We start from the raw sequence: 16,730 nt of genomic DNA, 5'->3' as shown, positions 1-16,730 counted from the left end.
TTTATAAAATATTTTAGTCTCAATGTTATAATCGTTAAGTAGAAGTTGCAAATGTACATTTAAAATTATTATTTTTAGATAATTTTAAATTAAGAATTATTGGCACACTTACTTTTTGTATTATTAATTACGCAATCCTGTACTGTTTACTATGTTTATTTCTTGATTCATTTTTGAAATACTAATCGAAATTAATAAAATAGTGAAAATTAGTAGAAATTCATATGTTAAGAATAATTGTAAACCCTTTGGCAGATTGATATTTCCGCAGAGTGTGGGAGCCATAAGCTCGCCTCTGAGGCGATCGGACGTATTTTAGTATTTCTGTATGTAATTTTGGCTTTGTTTATGTGACAGATCTATATACTGTATGATATACTAAAATGTGATAAAATATAATACGTTTGTTTGTGTAACCATCTTCCACAGCAGCTGTTAACATCTGTTATTAGAGGTCATCTGTCTTAAGCTGAGTGCAACATAATTAAGAAGAATTCCACCAGACGCGTTTTGCTTTTATTTACAAAGCATCTTCTGTGGTATTCTGCAAATTGGATACACACGTTTGTACATTTATTTTTTGATTCTTTTAGGTTAAAAACAGCGTTTCCTTTATGAAGTTGGTATATGTAAGCTATTTACGGTGTTTCTTTACACAGTCTGCACCTTCCCTTCTCGAGAGAAGTGGTTGGATTCGACAGGCTTCATTTCAAATCTGCAGTTTTTAGCAGTTAAGAAAGTGAATTATGAATATTGCAGAGCAGGAAATAAAGCAAAACTCCAAAAACTGCAGATTTGAAATAAGCTGTCCACACCAATCACTGTTAACAAGAGGGGAAGGTGCAAACTATGTAAAGAAACACCGTATGCAGTTTTCAGACCAACTTCATAAGGGAAACGCTGTATATAACCTACAAAATCAAAAAGTAAATGTTCAAACGTGTGTATACAATTTACAAAATACCACAGAAGATGCTTTCTAAATAAAAGCGAAAAACATCTGGTGTAAATCTTTTTAATTACATTGCAGTCAGCTCAAGACAGATAACGTATAATAACAGATGTGCGGAATAATATTTACGTAAAAAAAACTGCAACAAAAATCCTCAGATTTTTCGAGTTCCAAGCAACTGTGAGGACCTGATGTGAGTTTTTCAGCTTAACAAATCAGACCCCGAGGCAAGAAGAACTGGAGTCATCTCAACATGACAAGCTAAGTAAACTAGGAAGTTTATTGTAATCTCCGCTCGTCTCACATCTTCGTCAAGGACTTTGCTTATTAATTACTTGGATTGGCATTGTTTAACATGGACAATAGATGGGGGTAGGAAGGAGGGGGATATTAAAGTAACCAGTATTGAAACTTGTGCATCGCCGACCACCATAGTAAGGAAATCACCCTGGAGACACACTGATCTCCACGTAAGCATTGTGAAGGTTTCCTAACCGTACAGAAATTTAATATTTCTAGCAAAATGCGTTACAGCTTTCGCTCGTTGACTACCGTTGCAAACGACAGGTGTTTGACAACACGGCCGGCGACGTGCAGTTGTGGAAAGTGGCAGGTGGCATTAGCCAGTAGACACCCGAGCCCCTTCCCGCATCGATGTGTGCAACAGTGAGAGTGACGCCTGTCACCCGGCGAAAGTGGCCGGCGGGGGTGGGTCTCCCCACTGTGCGGTGGCAGCGACGCAGCGGGCGCGTTCTCCACCGCTAGTCGCCTGTTGACCGCCGCGAGTTTATCGTCGTCGACACGCATTGCTCCGAGTTCGGGTTTACTTCGCTTCTGTGAATCTTTTATGGACTTTAATTACGTCAGAAAATCCTCCTGTTGCAACGGAAAAAGTCTTTGCCGAGCTGTGGTGGTTGGTAAGAGCACAGGTTAGTCACTGAGAAATTTTAGATAGTACTGATGTTTTCAGTGTATCAAAGTGTCAAGGACGCGATATGCAGTATTATCAGTTTCGAGACGGCATTCTAACGGCTGAGCAGTATATTACACTACTGGCCATTAAAATTGCTACACCAATAAGAAATAAGAAATGCAGATGATAAACGGGTATTCATTGGACAACTATATTATACTAGAACTGACATGTGATTACATTTTCTCGCAATTTGGGTGCATAGATCCTGAGAAATCAGTACCCAGAACAACCACCTCTGGACGTAATAAAGACTTTGATACGCATGGGCATTGAGTCAAACAGAGCTTCGATGGAGTGTACAGGAATAGCTGCCCATGCTGGTCTATTGTGACGAGCCAGTTGCTCGGCCACCATTGACCAGACGTTTTCAGTTGGTGAGATATCTAGAGAATTTGCTGGCCAGGGCAGCAGTCAAACACTTTCTGTATCCAGAAAGGCCCGTACAGGGCTGCAAGATGCGGTCGTGTATTATCCTGCTGAAATGTAGGAATTCGCAGGGATCAAATGAAGGGTAGAGCCACGTGTCCAAACACATCTGAAATGTAACGTCCACTGTTCAAAGTGCCGTCAATGCGAACAAGAGGTGACCGAGACGTGTAACCAATGGAACCCCATATCATCACGACGGGTGAAACGCCAGTATGGCGATGACGAATACACGCTTCCAATGTGTGATCACCGCGATGTCGCCAAACACGGATGCGACAATCAGAACCTGGATTCATCCGAAAATATGACGTTTTGCCATTCGTGCACTCAGGTTCGTCGTTGACTGCACCAGCCCAGGCCCTCCTGCCTGTAATGCAGCGTCAAGGGTAACCGCAGTCATGGTCTCCGAGCTGATAGTCAATGCTGATGCAAACGTTGTCGAACTGTGCGTCCAAATGGTTGTTCTCTTGCAAACGTCCCCATCTGTTGACTCAGGGATCGAGACGTGGCTGCAAGACCGTAACAACCATGCGGATAAGATGCCTGTCATCTCGACTGCTAGTGATGGGACCCTATGGGATCCAGCACGGCGTTCCGTATTATCATTCTGAACCCACCGTTTCCATATTCTGCTAACAGTCATTGGATGGATAAACCGCAATCGCGATAGGCTACAATCCGACCTTTATAAAGTCGGAAACGTGATGGTACACATTTCTCCTCCTTAACGAGGCATCACAACAACGTCTCACCAGGCAATGCCGGTCATCTGCTGTTTGCGTATGAGAAATCGGTTGGAGACTTTCCTCATGTCAGCACGTTGTAGGCGTTGGCACCGGCGCCAACCTTGTTTGAATGCTCTGATAAGCTTATCATTTGCATACCACAGCATGCTCTTCCTGTTGGTTAAATTTCGCGTCTATAGCTCGTCATCGTCGTGGTGTAGCAATTTTAATGGCCAATAGTGCACACACTGTACATGGCAGAGGGTGCCTTTTACTACAGCTAGTCATTCCCTTTCCTGTTCCAGTCGCAAATGTACCGGGTTTAAACCGCCTGGCTGCATGCTTCTTTTCTTCGCGATCGTTACACGATAGCTACAAGTGTCGTACTATCTTGTGGAAAAACCCTGAGTAATATATGCCGCGAAAAGACTACTTGCCTATGAACGGGACTTGTGCAGCGTCCCCAGTAGGTTTCATGTGTCAGCCGTGCTGAAACCAACGTCTTGTGTATTTCTGAGTGCATTACGTGAGGTCTAAATGGATTCGAACGTGGTCAATTAGTTAGTGCTCGTAAGGAGAATGGTTCCATAACCAAAGTAGCCGAAGTGTATGGTGTTTCAAGATTCACCGTATCGAAGATTTGAACTGCTTGCAGAGAAAGCGAAAATCATCATCCACTAAGTCACAACGCGGAATAAAGCGTGGGTTGAGCGATCGTGACTGACGGTCAATGAACGGGATTGTGAGGAGGAATTAAGAGAACAACAGCTGCAAAAGTCATTACAGAACTGAATGTCGCATTCTCGAAACCTTATAGCACAAAAACAACACGAAAAGAGCTCCAAAAGCAGGGAATTGCACGGTGAGCTGGAATCCCAAAACCACTCGTATTGCGAGGCAAATGCCCGTAACAGGAAAACATGATACCAATTCCTTAAAATTTATGTATGCTTGCAGGTGGGAATATTCAGCCAGTGTGTTATTAGCCGTTGATGTGGACTTTGCTTTTTGACGAGAACTGTTGTACACAGTTACGATATAACTATCCTACCGTTTATGCCAGCTTGTATTGATAATGGTCATTTGTCCGAAACTAGTAGCGAATTGTGCAAAATAAAGGACAGCTGAAGGTTTCACCATGAATTTTAGCAATTCCATAATACCTGGACTGAGAGACAACGTTGTTTGTACCCCACCGTTTCCAACTTCTGGCCGAGGCTGCGACCCAAGAGTGAAACATTGGGTTGGGCAGCCATGTAACGGTTTTCTGTGGCCCTATGGTTATTCTACAAGAAGGCATCACTGCCAAGAATTATGTGACCATTCTGACTGATCAGTTCGACCCCATCTTAAGATGTTTGTTCCCTAGTGGCGACGCTGTGTACCAACACGACAGAGCCCCCATTGACACAGCGTTGTCCAGGACTGCCTTTCTGAGGACGATGATGAATTTTCGATCTCCCCTGGCCACCATAGATGCTGTATCTAAATATTATTGAGCCTTTTGGGTCTACTTTGCAGAAAACCGTGTGTGAATGCTATCCAGCTCCATCACCTTTACATGAACTTATCACTGTTTTACACCCCCTAAATTTATCCATTCCGAGGCGACTGGAAGCTGTTCTGAAACCCAACCGTTTTCCTACACCGTGTTAGGCACAATAAGTTGTGGTTTGTTTTATGTTTCCATGTTGTTCTCCACCCTCTGTGTATTGGTGGCAGTAGATTTGTTCTGCAGTCTACTGCAAATGCCAGTTCTCTAAATTTTCACAATATTGTTTGCCGAAAAGAACAACTTCTCTCTTCCAGCAACTACCATTTGACTTTATGTAGCATTTCCGAAACACTCGCGTACTGACCGAACCTTCAGGTAGCAAATCTAGAAGCACAACTCTGAGTTACTCGTATGTTTGCTTTATGTGGCAGAGTGGTTCTTGGCGCTTCAATCGGCAACCGTGCTGCTGGTGCTGTCCCAGGTTCAAATCCTGTATCGGGCATGGATGTGTGTGATGTCGTTAAGTTATTTAGGTTACAGTAATTCAAAGGCTCGAGGACTAATGAGCTCAGATGTTAAGTCCCATAGTGCTTAGAGCCATTTGAACCATTTTCATGTTTGTTTTCCTTTAACCCAACCTGGCGGGTGTACCAAACACTAGATCAGTATTCAAGGATGTGTACCACAAGTTTTTTGTACATGGAATCCTTTAAAGATGAACTGTACTTTCCTAGAACTCAGTGACTGAATAGAAGGCTTTGACACTCTTAGCACATTTACATAGGTCCAGCACTTTCTAGGATTCTCGGTAATATCTTTCACTAATGTACGACGTTGCGAGTTGTATGTTTGCTCTTATTACAGACCAACGAATTTCAACTTCTTTCTACATATAAGAATATACAGCCTACAGTTGCAGGTTAACTTCATCGTCTACCTAGGTTTCAAAGTTAGTAATAACGTCTTCTTCAGAACCTGCAAAAAGTTAACATTATAATGTGCTAGTAAATTATATTAGACATGGTCATCCTACAGGATGCAACGTGTAGTACTTACATAAAATATTATTTAAATGTTTGTATAAAGCAAGCCATGTCTTAAGTCAATTTTATAAAACTTGATGCATAACTATAAGGTTTTGTCACTTCTATTAAATAAGCTGTAGCAAATTTACTTTAAGCCCGAAGTCACACGACGAGGCCCATACAACGGGCTTAAAGTGAATTTCCTACAGCTTGTTTAATAGAAGTGACAAACCCATATGGTTATGCATCAAGTTCTTAAAGTTGACTTAGGACATGGCTTGTTTTATACAAACATTTAAATAATATTTTATGTAAGTACTACACGTTGCATCCTGTAGGATGACCATGTCTAATATAATTTACTAGCACATTATAATGTTAACTTTTTGCAGGTTCTGAAGAAGACGTTATTAGTAACGTTGAAACCTAGATAGACGATAATGTTAACCTGCAACTGTAGGCTGTATATTCTTATATAAACAATATCAGTCGCTGTCGCTGCATAAAAATGTTTAAAAAATGTTACTTCCTACATCCATTTCTCAACCGTGTGCTCTACAATATGCGTTTACTTAGCATTCTACGATGTTATTACTAAATCACACTGTCTTTTTCTTTCTCAACGCATACTTCTCCAGAGTGCGATTTAGAATCACTTTAAACTTACCTAAATAATCCTGCAAGTCAGTTATACTGGAAGTAAATGACGCCCATTCATTCTCTGCGTAGAATGTTTTTGTCTTTGCCTCTGGTGTTTCTTCAATAAACTCTTATATCTTCCTTGATGAATTTTTTAACTTTAATAACCATCGTGGTTACAGCGTGTCAATTATTGAACTACGTTGTATATGAAATAAAATCGCCATAACTTCTGAACGGTTTGCGCTAGGACGTTCAATCTGCACGGTTGGCCGCTGGGTATGATGGGAATCAGTGTGTTCATGCGCGTACGAAGCCCACTTTCATTCGGACTGGTTCGTCAATAAGAAAAAGTGACGCATTTGGTGGACTGAGAATTCGCATTTCGCGATCGAGAAGTCTTTTCACCCTCAACGGGTGACTGTGTGGTGTGCAATCCCCAGTCACGGAATAATCGGTGCTATATTCTTTAACGGCACGGTGACTACCGAACAGTACGTGAATGTTTTGGAAGGTGATTTCATTCCCATTACCCAAAGTGACGCTGATTCCGACAAGATGTGGTTCGTGCCAGACGGAGCTCGACCCCATCGAGGCTAGAGAGTGTTTGACGTCCTGCAGGAGCACTTTTGGGTACCCAGAGGCCACTGGCATGGACCTCAATTGGCTGCCGTATTCTCCGGATGTAGGTGCATGCGACTCCTTTTTGTGGGGCTATATTAAAGACGAGGTGAACAGCAATAACCCGAAAACCATTGCTGAGCTGAAAACAGCCATTTAGGAGGTCATCGACAGAATCGATGTTCCAAAACTTCAGCGGGTCACGCATAAATCCGCTATTCGTCTGCGCCACATCATCGTCATTGATGGCAGATATATCGAACATGTCATAACCTAAATCCGAATATCTCTAGTGACGTTTACATGTTGAATAAAGTGTGTGCACGCCTTAGTTTGTAGCTAATTTGTTTTCTTCATATAGTTAAACAGTTTCTGCGCTATATAATGACACTGGCATCACTACTCACTGTCTCTATACTGATACTATGGGTAATATCAAGCGTACCTGTAGCTATGATATTGGAAACGTCATGTGCAAAATGCTGCACTCGTCCAAGATAGTTCCCTGAACATGCCAATGAAATATGCAAGAATTCAAAATTTTCTCCAGCTGAAAAATAAATTTATCTGGTATATTTGTACTTTAAAACTGCTAGTACACAATTTTCATTATTCGCTAATAGTATGATGTAGAACGTAAGTTCCAGTAACGGAAAGAAAGAGAAAATTATAAACGGTGGTGTTTATTGTGTGAACGTAGGCTCATATGGGCGTTGTCACCATCGATAAAACTTTTCCCGATATGAGTCCGCCTCTACAAGATAACATGGCAACATTTTGTCACACGCGGAAAAGTTTCATTGGCGTTCTGTTTCTTGATTACTCCAGTTCGTCCACTTGTCACTTTTCTACGTAAATCGAAGCATGCTCCCAGTTGTATTGACTTTCTTTTGTGTAATCACTTGGCGACGTGGAGCGGTTATACATCTCAAGACTCCTCTTTTACGTAAGTACAAATGAGGCGCAGCTCGTGGTTTCCATACTAGGGAAGGCTGTGACATTTATCGATGGGACTAACCTAGATCTCTGGCTACTACGCTACAGATAAGTCTGTCACCACAACAAAGGTTTCAGGATAGGAAGACGAGCGTTAATATCGCACTCACGCCAAACGTTTATGTGCTGTATCTTCTTCCCGTTTCCTAATCGACTACTACATAACATCAGAAGCTAGCGGCAAGGAACTCAGTGTCGCAGTTCCCAACGGTTTACCACCATAAATCGTACGAAAAGACGCGTTTTCTAGAGATCTTTAATTCCACGTATGTTAACTTCGATGTATGCGTTATATTTTTGGTACTTTCATTTCTAAACTTCAAATGTTTAGTGTTTTGTGTGCTCAGCCCGCGGCTTTTATCAGTTCACGCGGCTAATTATAGACTTTTCATGATGTGACGAATTTTGAGCAGTGATTGGCTGATAACCACCTAAACAACAGCTATGGTAATTTACACACCGTATTACTCGTAATTATATTTGTGTATTACAAAAATATGCATTTTAAGTGATAAAACGCACACAAACACTCAGCTGAATTGTACATAGCTCTGTTATAAAATCGTGTATACCGCTGGCTGGATTTACGCAGTGATTGATGTCTACATTGGGCCTGGGTATACCAAGTTCCTTCATGGAATTATATTAGACATGGTCATCCTAATTGCATGTTCCAAAATTTTACCTGATAAATTGCACACAGCATTCACAATGTGTTGTTCTCGAACCCTTTTTGTGTCGCTGTTACTAGCAAGAACGTAAAACTAACTAAACCCATGCATGATGATAAACGTTACCCACAGTCAGCAAGCAAGGAAACTAAAGTAATCGGACATACTTCGCTCACGGGTATCCACCATTCGCAAGCTCTTTTTTCTCTAACCATACGTGAAACTCTTGCTAGGTGGTGATACTTGTGTTACCATACTCCAGTGAATTCTGTCGACATATTTGCAAACTTATTCCAACGGTGGATAGAACAGCCAATGGCATAAACAAAAAAATACATCGAAAACACTATCATAACAATAATACCGGACATCGATTGATGACGCAGTTAAGCATAATAGAGATATATAGAAACATGGACACGATAGCGCATTTCAGCAACTTTGTTCATTTTCTATTCATGTAAGCAGTCGAATGTGAAAATTGTATGCGGGTTGGTAGGATACCCTTATGCTGAAACACCAGTCTTCGGGACGCCATAAGAGCTGTAGTCCGAGGAAGCAACGCTCCCAAATCTCTGCTTCATAGAGCTAATGATGTTTCAAGGTGCAGCCTTAAGATTAGCTACTACCTTTTGATATCACATATCAATAGTTCCAAAAACTTTGACAGCGACTAATTACACTAAAGCGCCGTAGAAACTGGTTTAGAAAGGTGTATTGAAACACAGAGATATGTAAACAGGCAGAATACGGAGCTGCGGTCGGCAACGCCCATATACGACAACAAGTATCTGGCGCAGTTGCTTCAATACAAGGTTAGCAAAATTTAAGCGAAAAATAAAATGGCTCTGAGCAGACTTAACATCTGAGGTAATCAGTCCCCTAGAACTTAGAACTACTTAAACCTAACTAACCTAAGGACATCACACACATCCATGCCGGAGGCAGGATTCGAACCTGCGACCGTAGCGATCGCGCGGTTCCAGACTGGAGTGCCTAGAAACGCTCGGCCACAACGGCCGGCAAAATTTAAGCGAGTTTCAATGCAGTGTTATAGTCGGCGCACGAGCCATGGCATACAGTATTTCCGAGGTAGCGACGAAGTGGGGATTTCCGTGTACGACAATTTCACGAGTGTACCGTGAATATCAGGAATCCGACATCATGCAGCCGGAAAAATGTCCGGCAACAACGGGACCAACGATGACTGAAGAGAATCGTTCAATGTGAGAGAAGGGCAACCATTCCGCAATTTGCTGCAGACTTCAGTACTGGGCCATCAAGAAGTGTCAGCGTGCGAACCATTTAGCGAAACATCATCGATATGACAAACTGCCTATTGGTTTCTGTCTCGGTCTCTTCGGCCGACGTTCATCTAATGATTTTACTGCCGCTTAGCCAGCACGAGCGGCTGGCATTGTCAAAGGTTCATCCTACATTGCCGGTGGTGAACTGGAGCCGAGCTCGCGGCCGCAGGCTCTATGTACAGTCATACTCAAAAATATCCGAACGACCAGAACTACATTACGCCTGATTCGCATGCAACCGGCATAACGTGGCTGTCTAGGAGGTACTATAATCGCTCCTTGGTACAGTCGTTTGACTACTGAAAATGGTTACTAGAAAACACTGCTCTGTATCGCAGTAACTCAAGATGTAAAGTAATACCACGATGCTACAAATATCAGTGAACATCTTATCACAGATAAGACTGTCCTTAAGGCTTGTTAGCTCACATTTATTACAATAAACGACTGACTTGAAATGTTACCACTCTCATTATTAGGTCAGATAGGTAATGCACTTAGTAAGTTCGTCGTATTCATGATTTTCTCTTCGAAGTATCATACAGTACTTATTATTTAACACAAAAGACATTAATAACTTAAGTTATCCACGAGCAGATAGTTGAAAATATGTATGAACTTCAAATGGCATGACGAACCGTCTCGTTCTGCGTGTGGATTCAAACCCAGGTCGGGCAGACTAAGCAAAGATTTCGTGACTGACGCAAACTAACAGTCATTCCTGATTAGGCATACAGAGAGTGATATACTTCGATTTTAGACAGTATCAGTTAGCAAATATAAACTTTAAATTACACAACACAAACATTTTTAACGGACGCGTATTCCTACCCAGCATCTATGTCCCTGTTAACGAACTACGAGAGATGTTAAATATTGCTTCTTCACAAGTAACTTACTGGAAAGGCCGTGAGGCAAAGCTTTGTGTTGGATAGGGATTCTAACCCAGACCTAATCGGATAGATATCGAAGCACAACCAACTGTGACATATCGGATTTTCTCGGCAGTAGCTAGATGTTTTAACTGAAATGACGAGACGAGGTATTAATTTTTTCCTTCTCAGGACTCCAACCCGGCACCTATCGCTGTTATATTCTAGAGAAAACGAACGTTAAATATGGGTTTGTTGCACCAGCAGTGACATGTGAGCATGATTGAACTAGACGAAGAGTACAGAGCTCACTGGGGACCCACACATATCGTTGTTGACTACACACAAAGAGAGGTCAGCTATCGAATTTTTCTCAACCAGCAGCTCAGAATAACATCTTGAACATAGAATAATCTCACAAATAGTTCTGTGTCCCATTAAGAATCAAAAACGTCAGATAATGTTAGTGTTGTCAACGAATGAAAAAAACATTAAAAATCAAAATTATTATCTACCAGCCGATAGGTGTTCTCCTGCTAGAGCTTGAAAATACATAATAAAATCTTTAGTGCCGGGCCAGGATTCGAAACCATTCACGAGTAGTATGAGGAGGTGTTGAGAAATCTGCAGATTTGAACACACAACAAATTGTAGCCGAGCTGTATTGCCATGAAGGGATCAAATTCCGCGTCATGGGCGGTCTGAGTTTCATTCTAATTTCAGAACCAATTTTATCGACATACAGAAGCTCAGATAAAAGATGGAATAAGTGTCGTGTGTCCCTGCATAGCGTTTGTTTCGTCACTAGAAATAAATAACTAGTATAAGAAAGGTTAATTGTGATAGTTTCTACATGTCGCCACTTCAGACTTTATTGTGGTTAAACATGACGTCTACTTGGCAGAGAAGGAATATCATCTTTTATGTGAATTTCAGACCACACTGCCATTATATCTTCTTCACGTGGTGTAGCCAGAAGAGAATGGAATCATTCTCTCCCTATCTAAAATCATTGACAGAAGTGGGAATCAAACGCAGACCACAGTCATAATATCCTACCAGCAGTCCAACAGACCACCAAATCCTCTTTTCCAGTACTCACTTTTCTATCATAACAGCATTGCGCCACACCGGATGAGAATTCTGACACACAGGCTCCCTGTAGTAAATTGCAGCATGTTCATTAAATTCATATTTGGTTGACAGAATCACCATGAACTAGCTGCTTCGGCTACCCAGTGCATAAATTCGACTCTATTTTCTGATCACCGTAATAAAATCACCTAACTGACACTGACCTATCTTGGCCACAATAATGCGTTGACTATGCTGTTTGTAATAGCTTACTCGTACTCCTATTTTTTTTTTCATTATTAAGACTTCTCCTGCATTACCCCTATTTGATTACGTATTTATAACACTGTATTCACCTGACCAGAAGTCTTGTTCCTCCTGCCACCGAACTTCACTAATTTAACTATATCTAACTTAAAGTAGTAAAGGAGTTTTGCTATTTGGGGAGCAAAATAACTGATGATGGTCGAAGTAGAGAGGATATAAAATGTAGACTGGCAATGGCAAGGAAAGTGTTTCTGAAGAAGAGAAATTGGTTAACATCGAGTATAGATTTAAGTATCAGGAAGTCATTTCTGAAAGTATTTGTATGGAGTGTAGCCATGTATGGAAGTTAAACGTGGACGTTAAATAGAGTGGACAAGAAGAGAATAGAAGCTTTCGAAATGTAGTGCTGCAGAAGAATGTTGAAGATTAGATGGGTAGATCACGTAACTAATGAGGAGCTATTGAATAGGATTGGGGAGAAGAGAAGTTTTTGGCACAACTTGACTACAAGATGGGATCGGTTTGTAGGACATGTCCTGAGGCGTCAAGGGATCACAAATTTAGCATCGGAGGGCAGCGTGGAGGGTAAAAATCATAGCGGGAGACCAAGAGATGAATACACTAAGCATATTCAGAAGGATGTATGTTGCAGTAGGTACTGGGAGATGAGAAACTTGCACAGGATAGAGCAGCATGGAAAACTGCATCAAACCAGTCTCAGGACTGAAGACCCCAACAACAACATATTCTCAACTAGCTGCTCGTGGAAAACTTAAATTATTAATGTCATTTTGTGTTAAATGATAAGTACTGTATGTTACTTTGAAGAGGAAATCATGAATACGACGAACATACTACGTGCATTACCTATCTGACGTAATAATGAGAGTGGTAAATTTCAAGTATGTAATTTATTGTAATAAATGTGAGCTTTCAAGCCTTATGGACAGTATTATATGTGATAAGGTGTTCCCTGATATTTGTAGCATCGTGGTATTATTTTACATCTTGAGTTACTGCTATATAGAGCCGTATTTTCTAATGGTGACATGTTGGAACCATTTTCAATAGTCAAACGACTGTACCAAGGAGCGATTAGGGGACCTGATAGACAGCCGCGTTATGGAGGTTGCATGCGAATCAGGCGAAATGCAGTTCAGGTAGTTCGGATACTTTTGAGCACGACTGTACCTGGCTTCCAACGTCCGAGGGTTTCTCCACGGTCACTTCTGGTACGGTTCTCCTCTTGCTACCTGTGACGGTCGTTCATTGCAGTACGGGAAGCCAGGATCCGTTTACCTTAAGGCTTTTCTGTTTCTTATTGAAACTGTTCGCGTGTTTTTGTATTTCTACAGCTTCTCTCAATAAGCGCGTGTGACAGTGCTTCTCTACAGCCAGAACTTCCGTATCGGCGAATTTTACTACGTGGTCTGTCCCACGCAGTGCACATTTCTAGATGTGCTGGTCACAAGGTATGTTCAAGCTGGTAGGGGCTCTGGAACGGTGTGTGGCATGGCTGTTGGAGTTATATGTGACCCCTGATACGTCTAGAAACGTCTCTGACAGGTAAGAAGTACGTAAATATCCTGTGTGATCACTGCATCAATTCGTGCCCATTGTGCGTTCCGACGGACTTGGGCAATTCCAGCAGGATAATACGACACCCCACACGTCCACAATTGCTACATGGGGGCTCCAGGAACACTCTTCCGAGTTTAAATACTTCTGCAGGCCACCATGGTCCCCAGACAGGAACATTACTGAGTATATCTGAAATGCCTTGGAACGTGCTGTTGAGAAGAGATCTCCATCCCATCGTTCTGTTGCTGATTTATGGAGAACCCTGCAGGATTCATGGTGTCATCGCCTTCAACACTACTTCACATATTACTAGTGTCCATGCCACTTCGTGCAGCGCCACTTCTGTGTGCTTGCGGGGCCCCTACACGATATCAGGCAGGTGTAACAGTTTCTTTGGCTCTTTAGTACACATTGCGTGCGTATAGCCTTCCTGCGTTCCACATAGAGATTCTGATGAAACTGTAGCGAACAAAACTTCCTTTATTTGTTAAATACACGACATCTGTCTGCAAAAGTTCCTGTCTTCTGGTGTTTACTTACAACTTTTTGTTTTTAAAGAAGAATGTCGTTCGCCAGTAAATATCTGTGTGTTACAACACAGTTGGAAATAAACTGTCCTGGAAGGTGCCATTTCATACTCCTCAGTGTCCTTAAGAAACTGAAGAACAACAAATATGCGGTCATTTTTTAGCTATCGACGATTTTTATTGCACGATATACGCTCCTTATTGTGTAAACTATGTTATGAATCAATACAAATGCTGGTAGTCCCAATTAAGCGATATTGCATTCAGAATTGTCGCTTGCTGACCGATTGGCGCGCTGCCATCGCAGTGGGTAACAACAAAAAGCAGAAGGAATGTCGCGACTGTCATCTTAGACTATGCTGCTGCTGTAACTGATAGCCGGCCGCTGTGGTCGAGCGGTTCTAGGCGCTTCAGTCCGGAACAGCGCTAATGCTACGGTAGCAGGATCGAATCCTGCCTCGGGCATGGATGTGTGTGATGTCCTTAGTTTGATTTAAGTAGTTCCAAGTTCTAGTGGACTGATGACCTAAGTCCCATAGTGTTTATATCTATTTGAACCATTTGTAGCAGAAAACGCTGATGTTGTCGCTTAGCAAATGTTTGGCGATACACAGAAAAAGAAGAAGATGGCGGAATGCTATCTTATGAATGAAAAATTAATTTAAAAAATGTTAAATAATTCTCACAACCACTATGGTTCATTGGGTGTAAAATGCGCTATTGAAACTTGTTCCAATTTTTTATATAGGATACGGGACTGAGGATTGCTAGGACTGAGGTAAAAACACTGTTTTACGCACACAACAATCCTAGTCCTCTTAATGAATGTATTTCACTATCGTGACATCAATTTTATTAATGACCTTACTGTCAAAGCCGGTGCACACTTAGGTCCTCGCATCAAATAAATAAATCGTTAGATAATTTGTTCATAGTTCAATTAATTATATACGAAATATTTATAAACTGACACTCCTCGAAACACAGCCCGTATTACAAGTGTACTTCACAGTCTTTCCTCGGCTAAAGTAGAGAAGATAATTGTTCAGTATACTGCCTCACCCATTTCACCGTGTCATCGTGTTTTATGATTAAGACTGCTTCTCTCTTTCGATGTCTTGATTCTTCTGTCCTTGTGCTTACGCCTCCCGCTGAATATTGAGTTCGTGAAAGTCATGGCTCTTTCTTTCTTCTTTCTTGTACGCCTCCCCTTTAACTACTGCTCTTCCTCGTTGAAATATCAAAATCGTGTCTCGTCTCGGAACTTTAATTTAACAACGTTAATAAATAATTTCCTGGCGACTTAGCACTGTGCTCGCCTCCGCACGCTCAGAATGCATCCGGTGACTCAGTACCATGATTCTCTTAACTACCTAAAACCATCTCCCTTTCACAACGAAAACTGCTGCCCTCTCCCCAAAACTACCACTATTTTCTCTCATTGAATGACACATCCCCGCCCATAGGTTGTTACACTACCAAGTCTCACCACATACTGACCCGTTTCACTTGCCGTTAGCAACAACTTAGCACAGATAATTTTTTTCCTGCCGGACCAAAGCGTTCCTATATAAACACGCATACAGTCACAGTAGACAGAACACACCAACTGTTTTCAAAATATATTTCACTTACATTTAAATACAACATAAAAAAGAACTAACGACATACAGAATACAGAGAATTATCCGTATATCTTAGGCTAAACATTAAAATGTATGGTGTCGTTTCGTATAGAAAAAAATATCCATTTTAGTACCAAATGCAAATAATTTTTAAATTGGGAAGATGAGAACCTGAAAAACAAAATAAAATACACGCTAATCCTCTCCTTAACCAACACTGTAATCTTTGTCGAAATTCTAATCGTTTCCCAAAGGTAATGTGCTACAGGAAAGTAGTAGACACTAGCCGCGACTACCACGTAGAATGGGAGGGTAATTCCGTAGTCCACTTCTTGGTAGTCTCCGACCAGTGCTGCAGAATGACTTTGAGAGAAGCTCGTTCTGCGGTGGCAGGCACAAGTGTGGAGCGGTGACAATGTGACTGGTACACAATACGGCGATCTTCCCTGTGGTGGTCAGACGTGATAGAGCAGAATCTTCACGCCGAGTCTCCTTGACCTCAGTTTCTCATGCAGTCCATTATCGACCCACCGTCACAACCGAACAACCCATAAATCCGGATATCACAAGATTTGACCAAACGGGAAATGGAGACCCACGACGAGGCCCCTTGCAAACTTTGTGACGTGCTGATAACACTGTCTCATACGGTTACGGGAGATGTCTGTATTCGTCAGAGTGGTAACTTAGCATCTGTTGCTGTCCACGCCCTTTGTATACCCTCCAGATGTGGTGACGCTACCAAACACAAGCAAACCTAATGCACGTTCGCGGCCGTTCTGACACAGAGAATTTTAACACTAATCATTTACATATCCCCCGATAGTGTATGCGTGTACGAGGTGACACTGACAGTTGGCCACGTCTTCTGGGTGTTTCACTTCTATTGTTAGGCAGTGAATAACTGAATTTATCGGTAAAAAGTGGTTCAAATGGCTCTGAGCACTA

At 41.7% G+C, this 16,730-nt stretch overlaps 1 protein-coding gene across 1 annotated transcript in view; it reads left to right on the top strand.

The window, feature by feature from the left end:
• Nucleotides 1-1,804: 1,804 nt before the first annotated feature.
• Nucleotides 1,805-16,730, top strand: part of LOC126354538 (arylsulfatase B-like) — a 336,832-nt gene continuing 321,906 nt past the window's right edge. The window contains exon 1 of the mRNA XM_050004269.1: nt 1,805-1,881. The gene's annotated coding sequence lies outside the window, so the exon portion shown is untranslated. The remainder of the gene's footprint in view (nt 1,882-16,730) is intronic.

The sequence above is a fragment of the Schistocerca gregaria genome, chromosome 3 (assembly GCF_023897955.1).
Source record: "Schistocerca gregaria isolate iqSchGreg1 chromosome 3, iqSchGreg1.2, whole genome shotgun sequence".
Classification (NCBI taxonomy): Eukaryota; Metazoa; Arthropoda; class Insecta; order Orthoptera; family Acrididae; genus Schistocerca; species Schistocerca gregaria.
This window is presented reverse-complemented; position numbering and strand designations above follow the sequence as displayed.